Here is a 17,945-nt window from a genome sequence, read left to right as displayed (position 1 = left end):
CTTTTGAGGGGTAAATGTAACAAACTATGATACACCATGTCATGTAACTGAGGAAGAAGTAAGACAGCAGACTGCACGCAGAGGTAGCAGAGAGCATGAAGCAGAGAGGTTGCAGAAGTTCCAGACCTGAGAGGAGGATGAGGTGACATGGACAAGCTCGTCCCAGTACTCGTAAGTGGAGCTTAAAAGCTACGTGATGCATTCTCAATAATTGTTGTATCATGAAAGTGAAAAGAGAAAGTAATTTGTAGGGTGTTTAATTATTAGGATGTTTAGATTTAGGATTTTGTGTTTGATTTTCTGTGTTTTTGTGTAATTTCTTGACTCTAATGTTCTGTATTAAATTGCTCAGACATGAAACTCGGACACTATTGTGAATCAATTTGATGGAAAGTTCTCAGCGAGTTGTTGAAACCAAATACCCGGGGATTATTATTGTACTTATTTTTTACTGAAATAAATGTAGAAATTTTAAGTGTATAATATACTCCCTCGTGGACACTACTGGGGACACTACTGGATTAATAGACTTCACACACAACTGCGCAAGTTGCAAGCACGCCACGTTCATAGGTAGAGAAGCGGATGGATATTAAAGGGATTGATTATTTCTTTGTCCCTTATAGATTATTTATTTGTCCTCTCTCCGGTTTCATTTGTAATTTTACATTTTATAGGGAGATTTTGTGGAAAAAATTAGTGGGATGTGTGTTTTTGTCTTCCTCCCACTTTTCTTTTCATCATACATTTATTGGAAGAGAAAGAGGCTAAAAATAAATAAACAACAACAGGTCATATCGATTCCTGTCTTCGTCTCTTATTTGCTCTTCGTCGTAATGCACACGAAAACAAAAGATATTCATTTTAGCGGCTTTGTTTGCACCCATAGGATCGAGTAATGAAAATGCCAAATAAATGAATAAGTAAATAAATAAAATACCTCAAGTTTTCATGCCTCCCCTTTGGAATCCCTCTTTAATTTAAACTTTGGGGGAAAAAAGACAAAATACAAAAAGGACATACGCAAAGAGGTGACACACTGACACATCTACTGCCTCTCCGCCCCGCCAGGTTGCTCCTCCCCTTGTCTCAGCCATACACAAGGAAATGACACACTGTGGGCCGTACTCTGAAATGCTTTGCTCCCTAACCATGACCATTTCCCAAGGCCACAGATGATTTAGCCGGGTTCTCACGAGTTTCTCCTGCTAATAATGTAGAAATCTTGTTCATCTGTCACTGGAACCATAAAAACCCCCTTAAAAACTAGTGTAACTTCTAGTAGAGCCTTTTTAATGTAGTAGAAGTGAAGTAGAAGCTATGAAATGTAGTGGAGATGCGGCGAATAAATGTTTCAGAATATGGTCCTATAACACACCTACCGCTGCTAAATCCTGTCAGTCTGCTGCTCCTCTCGTCTCCTCCTCAAGCCCAGGAAAGCCACTCACCAAGTACTATAAATCTCCCGCTCGTTGGACGCCGATTTGTCAGCGCGGACGTCTCATTAATTTGGCACGTCGTGTATAAATAAGGCCATGCGCCATCTCACTCGTGGTCGCGCCATGGTGGTGGTGGCGACCACGACACGTGAAAGCCACACCGCGTCCAGGTCGAGGTCGCTGACTAATGGTGGTCGTAACGCGGCAGCCTCCACGAAAAACGATACGAAGGAAAGAAGATACCTAGCTGCAAAAAATAAATAAATAAAATGGGTGTTCCTCGCATGCTGACAATAAAGAAAGAAAGCACGTCCTCAGAATGAAGATGGGAATAATGTTATCTGACAAGAAATAAAGTAAAAAAAAAAGCATGTAATAAAAGGTGAATTAGAAAAAATAACTCCCCAACCCCACACACAAACACAAACACACACACACACACACACACACACACACACACACACACACTTCCAGGACAGTCAAAGAATTAATTGCCAATTTAGACCAAAGTTACAGCAAGAACCCGTCGTCCACAAATATAAGGTATCGCAAATTACTGAGTTATGATGAAGCGGCGTCACTGTTGCCATGGAGAGCCCGGGAGGCGGCGTGAGCGGGTGGCGGCGGCTTGTTGCTGGACGCCGGCCGTTATTCATGTGTCCGGCCAGATGGAAGGACCTCGTGAACCGCTGCTCTAGCGTAGTGGACTATGTATATGATTAATCCAATTTTCATGAGGGTTTTGTCTACTGATGATGCAGAATTCTTGTTAACCCTTTCACTGCAATATGTCAAGAGGGTGGCCCTGGTGAACCGCTGCTATAGTCCAGCAGTGAGTGAGGAGGATGCATATAGTACATTATTTTTTTTCTGTTTTTGCGCTTCATGTGATTAAAAAGGAATTGAAGAACACGTATGGTAATAAAGACAAATACCAATAACAGTAAACAATGAAAACAGCAGCAACAACAACAAAACAACGAAAACGAAAACAGCAACGATGCCAACAACAATTAGTTCACGCCTCCCAGTATTCCAGCCACGCACTCCACACCCCCCAGCAGGAGGGCCACCACCTGGGCAATCTGGGCCACGTGGTCTCGCAAACGGCGGTCCACAACGAGGCCTTTTCCTCGTATCTCCCTTCCCTGCCCGGCCTTCTCCAAACTGTGAGATTCATAAGGATGGAAACAAGAAGAAACTGCTCCTTCCTCTTCTTTCCCCGTCACGCGTCCTAAAGACATGCTTTCCAGGTATACTTTCACTCCACTTCCAAAGAAATGTTGTCCGTGTCAAAATACCCTAACGAAGTCAGGGACGCCTGAAAGGGATGTATGTATAAGGGCCCTCTTCTCCCAGAAGGTTGTCCTCCAGTGTGAGAGGAGTGCCCATTGACATTAGGCCATCCTCATGATCTGGTTACATACATACACACTTGCATACATATGTGCGTTAGTGTCAACTTGTATATGTTAAAAAGACACGTCCATAATATAAACAATTTATCATAGATGGACAGCACCGAGGTACAAAAGTTCCGAGTTGCAATTCGAGCACCGATAGCAGCAGCAGCAGCTATAACAAGGGTGAAGGCGGTGACAACAGCAGCAGCACCACAAGCTCTAACAAAGGCGAGGGCGGTGACAACAGCAGCAATAGCAATAGCGATATTAGCAGGACGTGGAATGACAATTAAAGCGATGAACCATAGCGATATGAACGTGTTTATGCTGCAGTGAACCGCGGAAACACAATGTAACCTGTAATTATCAGCCGAGTGATTCATTAATGGGGCACAACACGTGTATCTGCATCAGGCTGGCCAACCCTCCACGCTGGCTGGTAATCATGTTGTCTTTCATCTACACGATTAATTATCCACTCAATACACACACACACACACACACACACACACACACACACTGCTCTATAATTTTGCAAGAAATCGTCGAAAGAAAATAAAATACAGAAAAAGAGAAGAGAGAAGAGAAGATGGAAAGTGAGAATGAAGAGAGGAAAAGAAACCGAAGGAAGAAAAAATATACGAGAAAGAAGAGCAACGAAAAAGCAAAATAGATAAAAAAAAAAGACACGAAAGGAGAGATGAAGGGAAAAAGGAAGGGGGAGGAAGAAGATAAGAGATCAGTGGAGGAGTGGACAGAGTAAAGGAGGAGGAGCAGAGAGGAGCGAGGCACAGGACAAGGAGGAGGAGGAGGAAGAGAAGAAGGAGAGATGGGAGAGGGAGATAGATGACCACCACCACCACCACCACCACCTGAATACCCTTCTCAAGATGACCACGTTAACCCAAGGAAGCACAGTCGAACACAAAGAAAGACCAAACCCCAGCAGACCCCTTTATTGGTCCTTATCAATCCTAAAGTGAGAGATGTGGTGTACATAATGAAGACAGAGAAGAATGACAAAACAAAGAATCATTAAGCAGGCTAGAACATTATTAACGAAAAAGGAATGGATATTTTGTACACATCACAGGAAAGAAGGAAAAAATATGCAATATGAAAGAAAAAAGTGATGAACAGAATAAGAAAATAAAGACAAAAATTAGTACCAAAAAACAGAGAAAGATCTGATGAAAAATAATACGTAAGTAGATTAAAAAATTAATATATTTCAGTGGAAAGACTAAAAATAAATCATGGAATATCTACAAAGTTGCATTACAGCTTTGAAAAACATAAAATCAACAAAACATGGAAGCGAAACATTCTCATAAGACGAAAGCTAAAAAAAAATAAATAGCCACACTAAGAAAAAATATTCGAAAGAAATGAAAATGCATACGATTCACTGAAAAAAAAGGAAATGCAAGAAAACACAAACAGGACTGAATGAATAAAAAAATAAATAAATAAAAACATACGCATCTTTATTAATGTTTTTTCTTTGTTTAAGAGAGATGAAAAAAGACAAAAAAATATCCCAAGATAGATAAATCAAAACTAACAACTTGGATATATGAAAATCAAAAGACGAAAAACTATAGACAGGGTTGAATCAAATGGAAACAAAAAAAAAAAAACCTATCTCCACTAATATATTGTTCAAGAAAAATAAAAAAAAAAAAAAAGGCAAAAGAAAAAACAGATAAAAAAAAATAACGACGAATGAATATGAAAGTAAAAGAGACAAAAAGAGTGAATAAATTGACAAAAAAAAATGTATCTCTACTTGGTTAATAATGTTAAAGAAAATAGCTTCAGAAAAAAAAAATAACGATGGAAAAACATAAAAATTGCGGCAAAAAATAAAAATAAAAAGGAAAAGGATGAGGTGAAGGGAAGCCACTATCTCTATGGGAATAAAAACGAAAAGGAGTAGAAAAAAATAACACGTATTCCCGGGTCACTCCGCGCGGCAAGACACCTAAAAATATCATCCCCCTGAGAATCCCGCGCCCCGGAGACACAGGTGGTGGTGGTGGTGGTGGTGGTGGTGGTGGTGGTGGAGAAAGAGGACGATTGGAGAGAGGGAGGTAGGGAGTCTCTTTGATCTCTCTCTCTCTCTCTCTCTCTCTCTCTCTCTCTCTCTCTCTCTCTCTCTCTCTCTCTCTCTCTCTCTCTCTCTCTCAACTTTATTTTATTTTCTCGTTTTCTTTACCTACGTACCTATCTATCTATCTTTCTTTTCTCGTTTTCTTTACATACGTACCTATCTATCTATCTATTTATCTATCTACATATCTAATTATCTATCTACCTACCTATCTCCCTATTCATTTATCTATCATCTATATTTCATCATCTTTCTTTCCTTCTTTCTATATATCTATCAATATATCTACTACCTACGTAACACACACACATACACACACACACACACACACACACACACACACACACAAGCAGGATCGATAACCATAAACCTTCACCTCCTCATCTCCCTGCCCCCTTTCAACCCCTTACCTGCCCTCTCTTACCCCTTTACCTGTCCCCCCCCTCACCTATCGCCTTAGTACGAGTTACCTGGAGCTTAGTGACCAAGATCTAAGTGAATATTTTCCCCACCAGGTGCTGAGAGAGAGAGAGAGAGAGAGAGAGAGAGAGAGAGTGGGAGGAGGGGAGTAGACTGACAGACTGGTATAGACAGAAAGATAGATAAACAAACGGCTATAGATAGATAGATAGATGGATATAGATAGATAGATACACAGACGGATAGATAGATATATAGATGGATATAAATAGACAGACAGATACACACACACACACACACACACACACACACACACACAGACAGACAGACAGACACACAAAAACCTTAGATAAGGGAAGAAAAAAAGAGATAACTAAAAGGAGAAAAGAAGAAACAAATATGATAAGAAAATGGAGAAAAATTAAAAAGAAGGAAAGGAAAGAAAAAAAGGGAATACGAAAAAGAGACAAGTAGGGAATGAAGAAGATAGAAGGAAAAAGAGAAAAAATAGCAAACGGACGGGAGAAAAGAGGGAATTAAGGAGAAAAGAAAAAGGAAAGAAATGACGAAAGAAACAGGAAAAGTGAGAAGGGAGGAGGGAAAAAATGAAATAAAAGGAAAAGAGCATGAGAGGTGGATGCGAAGGGAAGAGATAAAGGGAGGAAAAAAGAGAAGGACCGGAAAAGAGAAAGAAGAATGAAAACTGTAAAAGGGAAATAAAGAAAGAAAAGGAAGCGAAGAAAGGAGTGAAGAGAAAAGGGAGAGAAAAAGGAAGCGAAGATGAAGAGAAGAGGAAAGAAACAGGAAACGAGCAGGAAGAGAAGACGAAAGAAAGAGGAAAGGAACAGAAAGAGAAAAGGAAGAAAAGAGGAAAACAGGAAAGGAAGAGGAAAAGAAGAGGAAATGAAGAGGAATGAAAGGAAAAGAGGAAGGAAAAGAGGAAAAGAAATGAAGAGGAAAGGAAAAGGAGAAGAGGAAAGGAAAAGGAAAAGTAAAGGAAACGAAGAGGAGAGAAGAGAAGAAAAGCGGAGAGAAAGGAAGAGGAAGAGGAAGAGGAAGAGATGAGGAAAAGAAGAGAAGAGAAAGAGGAAGAAAAGAAGAGGAAAAGAGGAAAGGAAAAGGAAAAGAGGAGGAAAGGAAGAGAAAGCGAACAGGAAGAGAAGAAAAGAAGAGAAGAGAAGAAAGAAAAGGAAGGGGAAGATAAGAGGAAGAGAAGAGGTAGAGATATGGAAAAGAGGAGAAAGAGAAGAGGAAGAAAAGAAGAGGAAAATAAGAGAAAAGGAAGAGGATGCCAACAGGAGGAGAGAGAGAGGAAGAAAAGAGGAAAGAAAGCGGAAGAAAAGAGGACGAGAAGACGAGAAGCGAAAGAGAAGAGGAAGCGAGGAGGAAGAAAATGAGAAGCGAAGAGGAAAGAAGAGGAAGAGAAGAAAAGGGGGAAGGAAAAGAAGAGGAAATGAAGAGATAAAGAAGAGGAAGATAAGAACAGAAGAGGAAAGAAAGAAGAAAGGAAGAGGAGGAGAAGAGAACGAAGAGATGAAGAGGAAAAATAAGGAAGAGAAGAGGAAAGGAAGAGGAAAAGAAGAGAAAGCGAAGAACAAGCTAAGAGGAGAGGAAGAGAAAGAGAAGATGAAAGGAAGAGAAGAGGAAAAGGAAGAGAATGTCCTTAGAATAATACCGTGTTTTTAGGATAGAAAATAACTTTTTAAACAAGAATGCCTCTTTCTCTCCCTCTCCCTCTCTCTCTCTCTCTCTCTCTCTCTCTCTCTCTCTCTCTCTCTCTAGTATTTCATTTCGTGCCCATCCCTTTTTATCTTTCTTCCTTTTCCTCTTTCGTAGTAATTATGAAACTAAACTTGCAGAAACGAGAGAGAGAGAGAGAGAGAGAGAGAGAGAGAGAGAGAGAGAGAGAGAGAGAGAGAGAGAGAGAGAGAGAACGTATGTACCAGCAAAACTTAAAGGGAAAAATGGAGAGGAGAGAGAATACAAGAGGGAAAAGAAGCTGGAGAAAGGGGGAAATAATTGCTTGGAGAGGGAGAAAATTTAGAAGCTTGGAATGAACATGAAAACGTGAACTAAATGATGATGATGATGATGATGATGATGATAGAGAGAGAGAGAGAGAGAGAGAGAGAGAGAGAGAGAGAGAGAGAATTGGACGACTTCTCAGAATTACGTCGCATGAGGACAACAGAGGGAGAAGAAATCAAAGGAGAGAGGAGAGGACAAGAAAGGAGAAGGAAAAGGAGGAGAAGGAGAAAAAAGGAGACGGATACCAAAAAATGCAAGAATGGACGAAAATATACAAAATTAAAAATTAAATCAAATTATATGAAGTCTACATAATGAAGAAGAAAAATGAACGCATAAGAAGAGATGGAAGGAAGGGGATACGAACCTAATGATCATGAAGAAGAAGAAGAAGAAGAAGAAGGAGAAAGGAATAGTAAGAAAGAAAGAAACGAAGAAGAAGAAGAGACGTAAGAAACATAGAAAGAGGGAAGGTAAAAAAAAAAGAAAGAAAAGATTAAAAACAAGCCACACCATAAATGATAAATATAAAAAGATTACGAACAATCAGAAAAAAATTAAAAAGTAGGTGTAATAAACTGCAGAAAATGAGATGATAACAGTAAAGAAAGAGATACGAACTTAAGAAAAAAGATAACTTAAGATCAACAGACAGACAGACAGACAGACAGACAGTATAATGATACGCACATCCTTCGAGTAATGAGCAAAACTAAGAAAAGAAGAAAAGAGGGAGACAGAGGATAAAAAAAAAGCACGAAAAGTTGACACAGGATAAGAGGACACGTGACAAGAGGAGGAAGTAAGAGTGAAGGAACATAAGACCTAAAAAAGACACAAGAGGAAGAGGAAGAGGAAGGACAGTTACACCGCCGCTATTGCCACTATCAGAAATCGAGGCGTGAAAGAAGAGGAAGGAAGCGAGGGAGAAGGGAAAAAATGGAAGATATGATGGCGTCACAGAGAGAGAGAGAGAGAGAGAGAGAGAGAGAGAGAGAGAGAGAGAGAGAGAGAGAGAGAGAGAGAGAGAGTAAAAAAAAATAAGAGCCAATATCAAGGGAGTGAAGAGCAACAGAAAGCGAAGAAGAGGAGGAGGAGGAGGAGGAGACACACACAAAAAAAAATAAATAAAGGAGACAGAACAGTAATAAAAACAAAATTATAGATACAAAAATGATGGAGCGTAATGGAAAGATAATACAAAAAAAAAGGAAAAAAAAAATAAAGGAAGGGTCAGGAGGAAGAACTAAGAAAAAAGGAAAAAATGAAGACAGGGATAAGACTCAAGATTACATATGAAAAAAAGGAAGAAGGGAAGAAAAAAAAACAACAAACGGACACAGAATGATGAAGGTGGATGCAAGAAAGATATGATAAACAGAAAATAAGGAGAAGAGGCAAGAAGAGGACAAACGAACGATGGTATAAGAAAAGGAGAAAGAAAGATGGGAAATATAACAAAGGAAAGGAAAAATGTGAGAGGGAAGAGGAAAAAAGACGAAGACAGATACATATGAGAGAGAGAGAGAGAGAGAGAGAGAGAGAGAGAGAGAGAGAGAGAGAGAGAGAGAGAGAGAGAGAGAGAGACAGATGAATGAACGAAAATACGAGTATAAAAGGAGGGGAAAAGAAGGAAGAGAAACAGGAAAAAGCAAGAGAGAAATACAGAAAGGGAAAGAAAGGCGAGTAATAAGAAAAGAGGAAAGAGAGGGATGAATGAAAGAGGATATAGACGAAGGGAAGGAAGGAAGGACAGAAAAACTAGAAATGCGAAAAGAAAAAAAGGAAATAATGGATAGAAATTTGATAAAAAAAAAAAAAGGACGAGGAAAAAAGGAAAGTGAGAATGAATGCGAAGGAAGGCACAAACAAAACAGGGAAAAGGAAGGGAAACAGAGCGGAAGAGGGAAAAAAGAAGAAATATATGACGGAAACAAGTGGAAGGAGAATACGAAAAGAAGGCGAGAAAGGGAAAGAGGACAGAAGGAAGAAGGGAAGAAAAAGGGAAGTAGGAGAAACAGGAGGAAAAGAAGAAATCTATGACAAGAATACATGGAAAAGGAAAACCCCGGGAAGAGAGAGAGAGAGAGAGAGAGAGAGAGAGAGAGAGAGAGAGAGAGAGAGAGAGAGAGAGAGAGAGAGAGAGAGAGAGAGAGAGAGAGAGAGAGAGAGAGCATAAGGAAAGATAGAGGAAAAGGAAGATAGGAGAGAAGGAGAGAGAAAAAAAAGATACAAGAGAAGGAAGGAGAGAAAAGAAAGATAAAAGAAAAATGAAAGCGAAAAAGAAGATAGAAGACGAGGAAGAGGGAGGGTGAAGGTCATAAATGGAGATTGAATACGGTGGAATGATGAAAATAAGGAAGACACAAGAAACAAGACAAGACAACAGCTGAAGAAAAAAGGGACAGGGAAGACGAGGGAGGGTGGAGATCACAAATGGAAAGGGAAGAAGAGAAGAGAAGACAACGAGAAGTGACGGCCAGAAGAAAATGAAGACAAGTCAAAAAGGAACAAGACAAGATACAAGACAAAAGAGAATGGGAAATGGGAGATAGGAGAGACAGGGGAGGGAGAGAGGGAGGGAGGAGGTCATAAGGGAAGCTATAACCCAGCAGGTCTCATCCAAGCCTCGCCCAATATCCCTAAGCATTTCACACAAGGAGGCCAAGAACACGCAAGAAGCCAGGCCATCCCCGCCATCATTACCATCTCCTCGCCGCCCTCGCCCGTGTAACTGCCGCCATACCACCCTCCCTTTATCATCCCAAGCCATCCTCCCCATCATTATCCTCCCCATACCTCGTGTCCCACATATAACTACTACCGCCCTATATCTTCCCATATATACCTCGCTCTGATGGTAGTGGTGATGGCGGATGAGAGAGAGAGAGAGAGAGAGAGAGAGAGCATACAGGCAGTACAAACAGCTCTATTTTTATTTACCAGCCTTCAGGGGCCTCGGATCAAGGTCCCACAAAGGCGGCACACGAGGGGAAAGGGCGGGACTGAATTCACGTACTCCTACATACGGAACGTTCACATACTTTTACTAAATCCGGAGAATTAACCTCTGGCATATTAGGGGCTTGCCGATACCATTAGGAAATAAACAGATAAATAAATACGGAGGTAAATAAATGAGTGAGACTAAAACGGAAATGAACAAACAGAAGGCCAGGAAATAGAAAACGGGAGTGACCAACAACAACTCGCTAAAATTTCTTTACTGTAAGCCTAAAATTTGATCTTTTTTTCAGAAGGTACAGTCCAAAATATAGAGTAGGTAAAACAAAAATTTAAGAAAACGTACGTATAAACAGAACGGTAAATACAAAAGAGAAAATAACGAAAAGAGACGAAACAAGAAGAAAAACAAAGAAATCAACACAAAACTTGACGAGAAAGTAGAAAGGAATGAACGCGAGTGTGAAACGAGAATAAGAGTTGGAAGAAAGAAGGAAAGAGACGAAAGAAAAGAGAATGAGGGAGGGAGAGGTAAAAGAGAGAGAATGGGAGAGAGATGAGAGGGATGAGAGGGAGGGAGAGGAACACAGGCAATCATCGTCGCCCAAGATAAAATGTTCCCCGCAAGTTGCTCAGAAAAAGGATCGACGTGGAAAGAGGATCCCGTTTTCTCTCAGCGACGGCGGAGGAAAGGGCGGATCAGCAGAGAGAGAGAGAGAGAGAGAGAGAGAGAGAGAGAGAGAGAGAGAGAGAGAGAGAGAGCTGATGAATGTGGTATGAATGAGAACAACGAAGAAGGAAAAAATATACACGGAAGAAATAAAAGAAAACAAAGGAAAAGGGTGAAGGGGAATCTACACTAAAAGTGGAGTCTCAGGTGTTAATGGGAGAGTGTGGCAGTTCCAAGAAGGAAATGGCGACTAGAGGACGAGAGGCGGAGGAAGTGCGGCTGGTGTGAGGTGAAGAAGAGGGCCGTTGATGGAGGGAGACGGAGAACGAGGAGGAGGAGGAGGAGGAGGAGGAGGAAGCGGAGAGAACTAGTGGTGGATTGAGATGAAAGTGACTAACCTCTTCTCAGAATTTCTCTCTCTCTCTCTCTCTCTCTCTCTCTCTCTCTCTCTCTCTCTCTCTCTCTCTCTCTCTCTCTCTCTCTCTCTCTCTCTCTACAGTGACAAAAATACAGTATGAACACGAACCAAAATTACAGCGATAACAGGAAATGTTTTCAAATATACGCCATCGCTCAGCCAATGTGTCCGCGCGAGCTGCAAGGTATCATAATAAAAATCGAAACCAAACAAAAACATTTCGCCCTCTAATAATAACATACTCGTGACCACACACACCAACACATCAAAAACTTGGAAAGCATCGACCAAACGTTTCCTGGATCTCTATTTTGAAACACTTAGGGGGCTCTCATGAGAACTATGTATATTTTCAAAGGCCACAGAGATGATTGGCTATGCTCTCTCTCTCTCTCTCTCTCTCTCTCTCTCTCTCTCTCTCTCTCTCTCTCTCTCTCTCTCTCTCTCTCTCGGCTATCACTAGAATCATGAAAATGCCTTTGATATCCCTAGTAATTTTCACAAGCGTCAAATAAATGCAGTAGAGATGAGAATTTGAAAACGTGCTTCTTGATTCGAGAGCCACCGCATGAACCTACTCCACCGCAGCCTGTCAGTGGAGGGACAGGCGCTGCTTGGTAACATAAATAACCACGGAATTGATATAAAGTGACACAATCTCCTCCATCAGCGTTGAGTGGGCGAAGCTTTCAGGTGTGGACCCAGCGACCCAGAAGTGAGGGACGCTTGACCACTGAGGAAAGAAAACGGAGGCGACACACACACACACACACACACACACACACACACACACACACACACACAAAGAGAGAGAGAGAGAGAGAGAGAGAGACGCGTGGGGTGGGAATGGAACGCAGACCAGTTGCTGTACTTAGTCTCATTTTATAAAGGGGAATAAATCGCATATTTTCTTGCTCTTTGATCAACCGAGTTAGACATTAATTAGCCCGCCAACACCTGCCACTACGTAACTATGCCGCACCTCCAAGCAAAGCCACCACCACCGTGCCCACTCGCCTACTGTTGTCCCAAGATCATAAAATAAGAACACAAAAACATGAAAATAAGACAAGCTGAAAGAAACCATCAGGCCTACACTTGGCAATCCCTGCGTGAAGCCTCTCTACCTATTTCCACCAATCGTCCTCATCCATGAATTTATCTCATTTTTTGAGTTTCGTAATGACTCGGGAGCTTTTAAAATATCCCTTTATGCTCCTTTATGGACTCGCCCTCTGTCTTCCACTAACAGACATTCATACAGGCTTGATTGGGTTTCTAAAAGCTTAAAATTATCTGGTGCAAATTAAGAGTACTTTTTTTTTTTTTTTTTGAGAAAACCGACTTCGAGAGATGATCGGAGAATTCAAATGATTTAGTACATGAGGGATGATTAAAAATAAAGTAGTGCGTGTCATACTGTTAATAGCACCCAAAAGAAGGACTTCGGGAAGGAGGGCAGAGGACTGACTGGTGACGGCAAACAAGGACACAGCAGCACATATATCCCCCGAAGGCCACAGCAGGAGTGTAGTTTGTGGCAAATGGGAGGGAAACCATAAACTGACGCGCCATTTGGAGCACCCACCAATCACATAGTTAGAAGTGGCCTAGTAATCCAATCACGTTTGAATTCGTTTTCAGGGATTAAAACTAACACCAATAAAACGAACTTTCTCGCTAAATGGCGTAAGAAAAGTAGAGCTAATCTTTACACCATAACAAACATGTACACTTTTTTCCCTAAATGGTTAGTTGTAGGGAAATACATATTTACCTACTTATTACACGAATACTTCCTGCTGCACTTGATTTCACAGTAATAATAGAGAGGGAAGGTTGTACTTATTACAGTACGAGTACCTTAGTCAGCACGATCAATACATCTAATACGGGAGAAAAGGAAACTCCGGTGATATGAAAAGCATGTGTATAATTATGTGATCTACACTTTGAGCATGATCATAAGTGCTATGGATGTATTTTGTTGAACTGCACTAGAACCAAATAAATAAATGAAAACAACAGCAACAACATCATCCCTTTGCATTGCCTGGAACAAAAAGTGAAAGTAAAATAATAGTAAGGCAATATAATAAGATAAGAACATACCAGGTAATGCTGTGTGGCGGCTGCGGAGTGGTGACTGTCGAGTGAGACACACTAACCGGCTGCAGGGCACATAGCAACCATCAAAATACCCTCCTTCTCCTTAAATACACACTAGGCACGTCTTCCAGGTAACTCACCAAGAAGGCCAGTGCTTTGTGGAACAGTACTAACAGCTCCTGCACTTTGAAAACCACAGAAAGTAGTACAGTTTATGCAAGTTACCGCGGCGATCCGGCATACTCACGGCGGAAGACTTGCAGGCTGAAGTATCCACGTGGCGACTGGGGGTCCTTACTTCACTTACCGAACCAACGTCTCGAAGCTTCACTGGTGACGTGGCGCGAGACAATTTTGAATACTTTAGCGGAAACACACACACACACACACATACACACATACCATGCAAAGTTAAGTACGACATATCTCTGGACAGCTTTCTGTATATGTGGATTCCATAGACGATGTGACAACAGGAGGCAGAACAAAACTAGGCAATGCAGGCTCGAAAAATCAGGATCAAGCGACCAGTCATTTTCCGGAAGGATAAAAGTTGAAGAAAAGAACTGAAATTGAAGACAATGGGGAGTGTGCGTTATTACTAAACAAGAGAGAGAGAGAGAGAGAGAGAGAGAGAGAGAGAGAGAGAGAGAGAGAGAGAGAGAGAGAGAGAGAGAGAGAGAGAGAGAGATACGACAACAACAACAACAACAACAACAACAACAACAACAACAAAACAACAAGAGCAATAATTCAGTTGAAAAGAAGAACAAGAACAAGAAGAACAAGAAGAAGAACAAGAAGGGAAATCTCGAAGCAAACCGAGGAAGAAAAAGAAAAAAAATTTAAAAACACAAAGGAGAAGCAGGGAGAAAGAACAGGAATCGAAGGAGGAAGAGGAGGCGGCCGAAGAGGGAAACGACCAGGAACGGGTCATAAAATGCCATACCTAAAGCAGATGCCATAACGTGCCAAGCGGACATGATTACTTCACTCATGGCCCTCTTTCCTCCTCTCCTCCCTCCTTTCCTCTTTTACGACTCAGAACCACGTAGGCGAAGGGGAAAAAATGGGGAAGACTGGTAAGAGGAAAGGCGGAGTTAGGCGTTGTTTTATGACAAGGTAGAAGAGATTCGGACCATATTCTGAAACACTTCTGCGCCGTACTTCCACTATTTTCAAAAGACTTTATATAGTTGAAGTTACACGAGTTTTCAAGGATGTTTTCTTGGTTTAATGCCAAATTACCAAGATTTCTAAATTACTTAAGAGAGAAACAGTCTTTGGAATCCGGCTGAACATCTATGTGGCCCTTCAAAATCGTCGTGCAGAGAGAGAGAGAGAGAGAGAGAGAGAGAGTAGGCTATAGATGTTCATACGTAGGCGTGTGAAGGGAAGGGAGAGAGGAAAGAACAAAGCGCAGAGAGCCACAAAGGATTGGGGTAAAGAAAAGAAGAATTGAATTGCTCGGCAGTACATGGGGAAAGAATAGAACGACGGGTGAAATAAAATAAAAGGGTGATTCTAAATACAGTTGGTAGGAGTAGTAGTAGTAGTAGTAGTAGTAGTAGTAGTAGCAGTAGTAGTTGATTATCCCAGCGCTCTCTCTCTCTCTCTCTCTCTCTCTCTCTCTCTCTCTCTCTCTCTCTCAGCTTTTTTCATTAAATTTTTCTCTTCCTCTTGCAGACTCCTTTTTAGGAATACATATTGTTGCCTTTTTAATCATTTTTTTCTCGACTTTCTGAGAACACGACTCGTCAATGGCAAGGGAGGACACTACTCTCTCTCTCTCTCTCTCTCTCTCTCTCTCTCTCTCTCTCTCTCAGGATGTTAATGAGGCGAAGGGATGGTTATGATGGCGTCTAATCTTCTCTCTATCTGCTAAGCTTCCGTATATAGATTAGAAAGTTCCCAATATCACTTTTCTAAGAGGCAACATTTCTCAGTCGTTTCTTTATATATATATATATATATATATATATATATATATATATATATATATATATATATATATATATATATATATATATATATATATTCTTGTATGGGAGATGAAATAAGGAATGCCTTTTATTTCCGTTTGTAATAGTAACTAAGAGCTATATATAGGCTATCTATTGTGTGTGTGTTTTAAATCGTCTGTATAGTAAATACTCAAACTATTGATGAGAAACCTGTTCAATTTTAAGTAAAGTAAAAAGAATATTGTTAAAAATTGAGTTACAATGACACTCTCTCTCTCTCTCTCTCTCTCTCTCTCTCTCTCTCTCTCTCTCTCTCTCTCTCTCTCTCTCTCTCTCTAATAGAACTGCTGATAAGAAACGCGTTGAATTATAAAGAAACGAATATATGTATGTAAAAGTTAAGCTCTCTCTCTCTCTCTCTCTCTCTCTCTCTCTCTCTCTCTCTCTCTCTCTCTCTCTCTCTCTCTCTCTCTCTCTCTCTCTCAACACTACTTTCCAATACAAAGGCAGCACTAAGAAGAGATCTCGTGTCCTCTGCTGTACCTCACGTAAAAGGTAGAGATTAAAATAAAAATAAAGAAAATCCGTACTGAGATATAAGCTTTTCTCGAGTCCATTAGAGAGTGCAGCCAGGCATGGGGGGAGGTCAGCACAAAATAAGTGGAAAAACGAAAGCCTCCTGGAGTTTGCAAGGGAAGACTATGCTGTTTCCATTATAAGGTGGTTATGGAATTTAGGCAATACACGGCGTCATCAAAATAGATCCCCCAGCTTGAGAGATGAGGCGCCGGATTGAAGATGTCTTGTTGTGTTAGCAGAGGAGTGCTTATGCCGCCGCGTTAGAGAGAGAGAGAGAGAGAGAGAGAGAGAGAGAGAATTACTTTTCTTAATATTCTGTTATACATCAGTCTATCTTCTCGTCCTCGATCTCCGCTTTCTAACACCTTTGATTTTCTTTACAAACTTTTTAGATAAGTGTGTGTGTGTGTGTGAGCGTGTGTGTGTGTACTTTAAACCTTTTCGTCTTCCTTACTACCCACAATCCCCTCAACGAATACAATCCCCTCCCCTGAATACTGAACAACCTCACATGTAATAGAGCGTTCTATGTACTACATCAAAGAGAACCAAACCAGGCAAGTAAATTATGAACTCTTTAACACATTCATAATTTACTAACACTCTTCCGTCTAATAATCAAGAGGGAAGTTTCAAGATAATTCTCCAAATAATTTATGAACCTGTTTTCATTGTATTCTGGTGACTTCGCTATTTTTTTTTTTTTTTTTGCCTTTGGCCAGAGCCCTTCTAGAGAGAGAGAGAGAGAAAGAGAGAGAGAGACTCCTCTCAATTCTTGTATCTACACATGTTTTCAATCCTCCTGAAAACTACACTTCCTTGAGGTAAAAGTGTTGGTTCCAAGAAAGGCGTGAGGTAACGTCTTGTTAGGGTAATGAAATAACACGGGCCGGCATACCAATGTTACTATTATTCCCTCAGAGTGAGAGGAAGACATCACAGTCAATCACTTAAAATATAAATTTGCAACCTCCTAAAATATATGAAAAATGTAAGTGCACTTTATAATAAGGACAAAGGTTGCTTGGTTGGTAACTTGCACTAATGATTTGGGAAACATTCATCCCAATCTTGCCAACACCATATTTGCTCTATTTATCTTAATTTCTTATATATATATATATATATATATATATATATATATATATATATATATATATATATATATATATATATATATATATATATATATATATATATATATATATATATATATATATATATATATATATATATATATATATATATATATATATATATATATATATATATATATACGAGGTGTGTCATTAAAGTTCCAGGACTGGTGTCCTAAAAGATGAATTTCAAACCCAAGCCACAAACCACCATATTTCCCCTTCAAAGTAATCCTTCTGGAGTATACAACTGCGCTCCCAACCCTCTACAGTCACTAATCTTTTTCTTACGTGCTTTTAAAATCATGTCCTCTGTTGCAGGTCGTTTAACAATGAGCGCTGAACAGCGAACAAACTTGAAGTTTTTGGTGCAGTTGGGGAAAACGCCGTCAGAAGCACTGGGTATGCTGCAAAAAGTGTACGGGGATGAGACAATGTCACGCTCACGTGTTTTTGAGTGGTGCAAGAGGTTCAAAGAGGGCCGGGAGGACGTGGAAGATGACCCCAGGAGTGGAAGACCCTCAACGAGCAGGAATGAGGCCAATGTTGAGCGTGTCAAGCAGATGGTGCGTGACGATCGTCGGTTGACTGTTCGAAAGATCGCAGATGAGCTTGGCATGAACCACAACAGCGTGTGGAAGATTATCACTGAAGATCTGGGCATGCGGAAAGTCTGTGCGAAGATGGTGCCGAGACTCCTGA

General features: G+C 40.6%; 1 protein-coding gene across 2 annotated transcripts in view; it reads right to left on the bottom strand.

The window, feature by feature from the left end:
* Positions 1–13,857, bottom strand: part of LOC135100854 (uncharacterized) — a 260,614-nt gene extending 246,757 nt beyond the window's left edge. For both annotated transcript variants that reach the window (XM_064004348.1, XM_064004349.1), the window contains exon 1: positions 13,568–13,857. The gene's annotated coding sequence lies outside the window, so the exon portion shown is untranslated. The remainder of the gene's footprint in view (positions 1–13,567) is intronic.
* Positions 13,858–17,945: the final 4,088 nt, after the last annotated feature.

The sequence above is a fragment of the Scylla paramamosain genome, chromosome 5, assembly GCF_035594125.1.
Source record: "Scylla paramamosain isolate STU-SP2022 chromosome 5, ASM3559412v1, whole genome shotgun sequence".
Taxonomy (NCBI): domain Eukaryota; kingdom Metazoa; phylum Arthropoda; class Malacostraca; order Decapoda; family Portunidae; genus Scylla; species Scylla paramamosain.
Note: the sequence above shows the minus strand (reverse complement) of the source record. Positions and strands in the feature narration are given on the sequence as shown.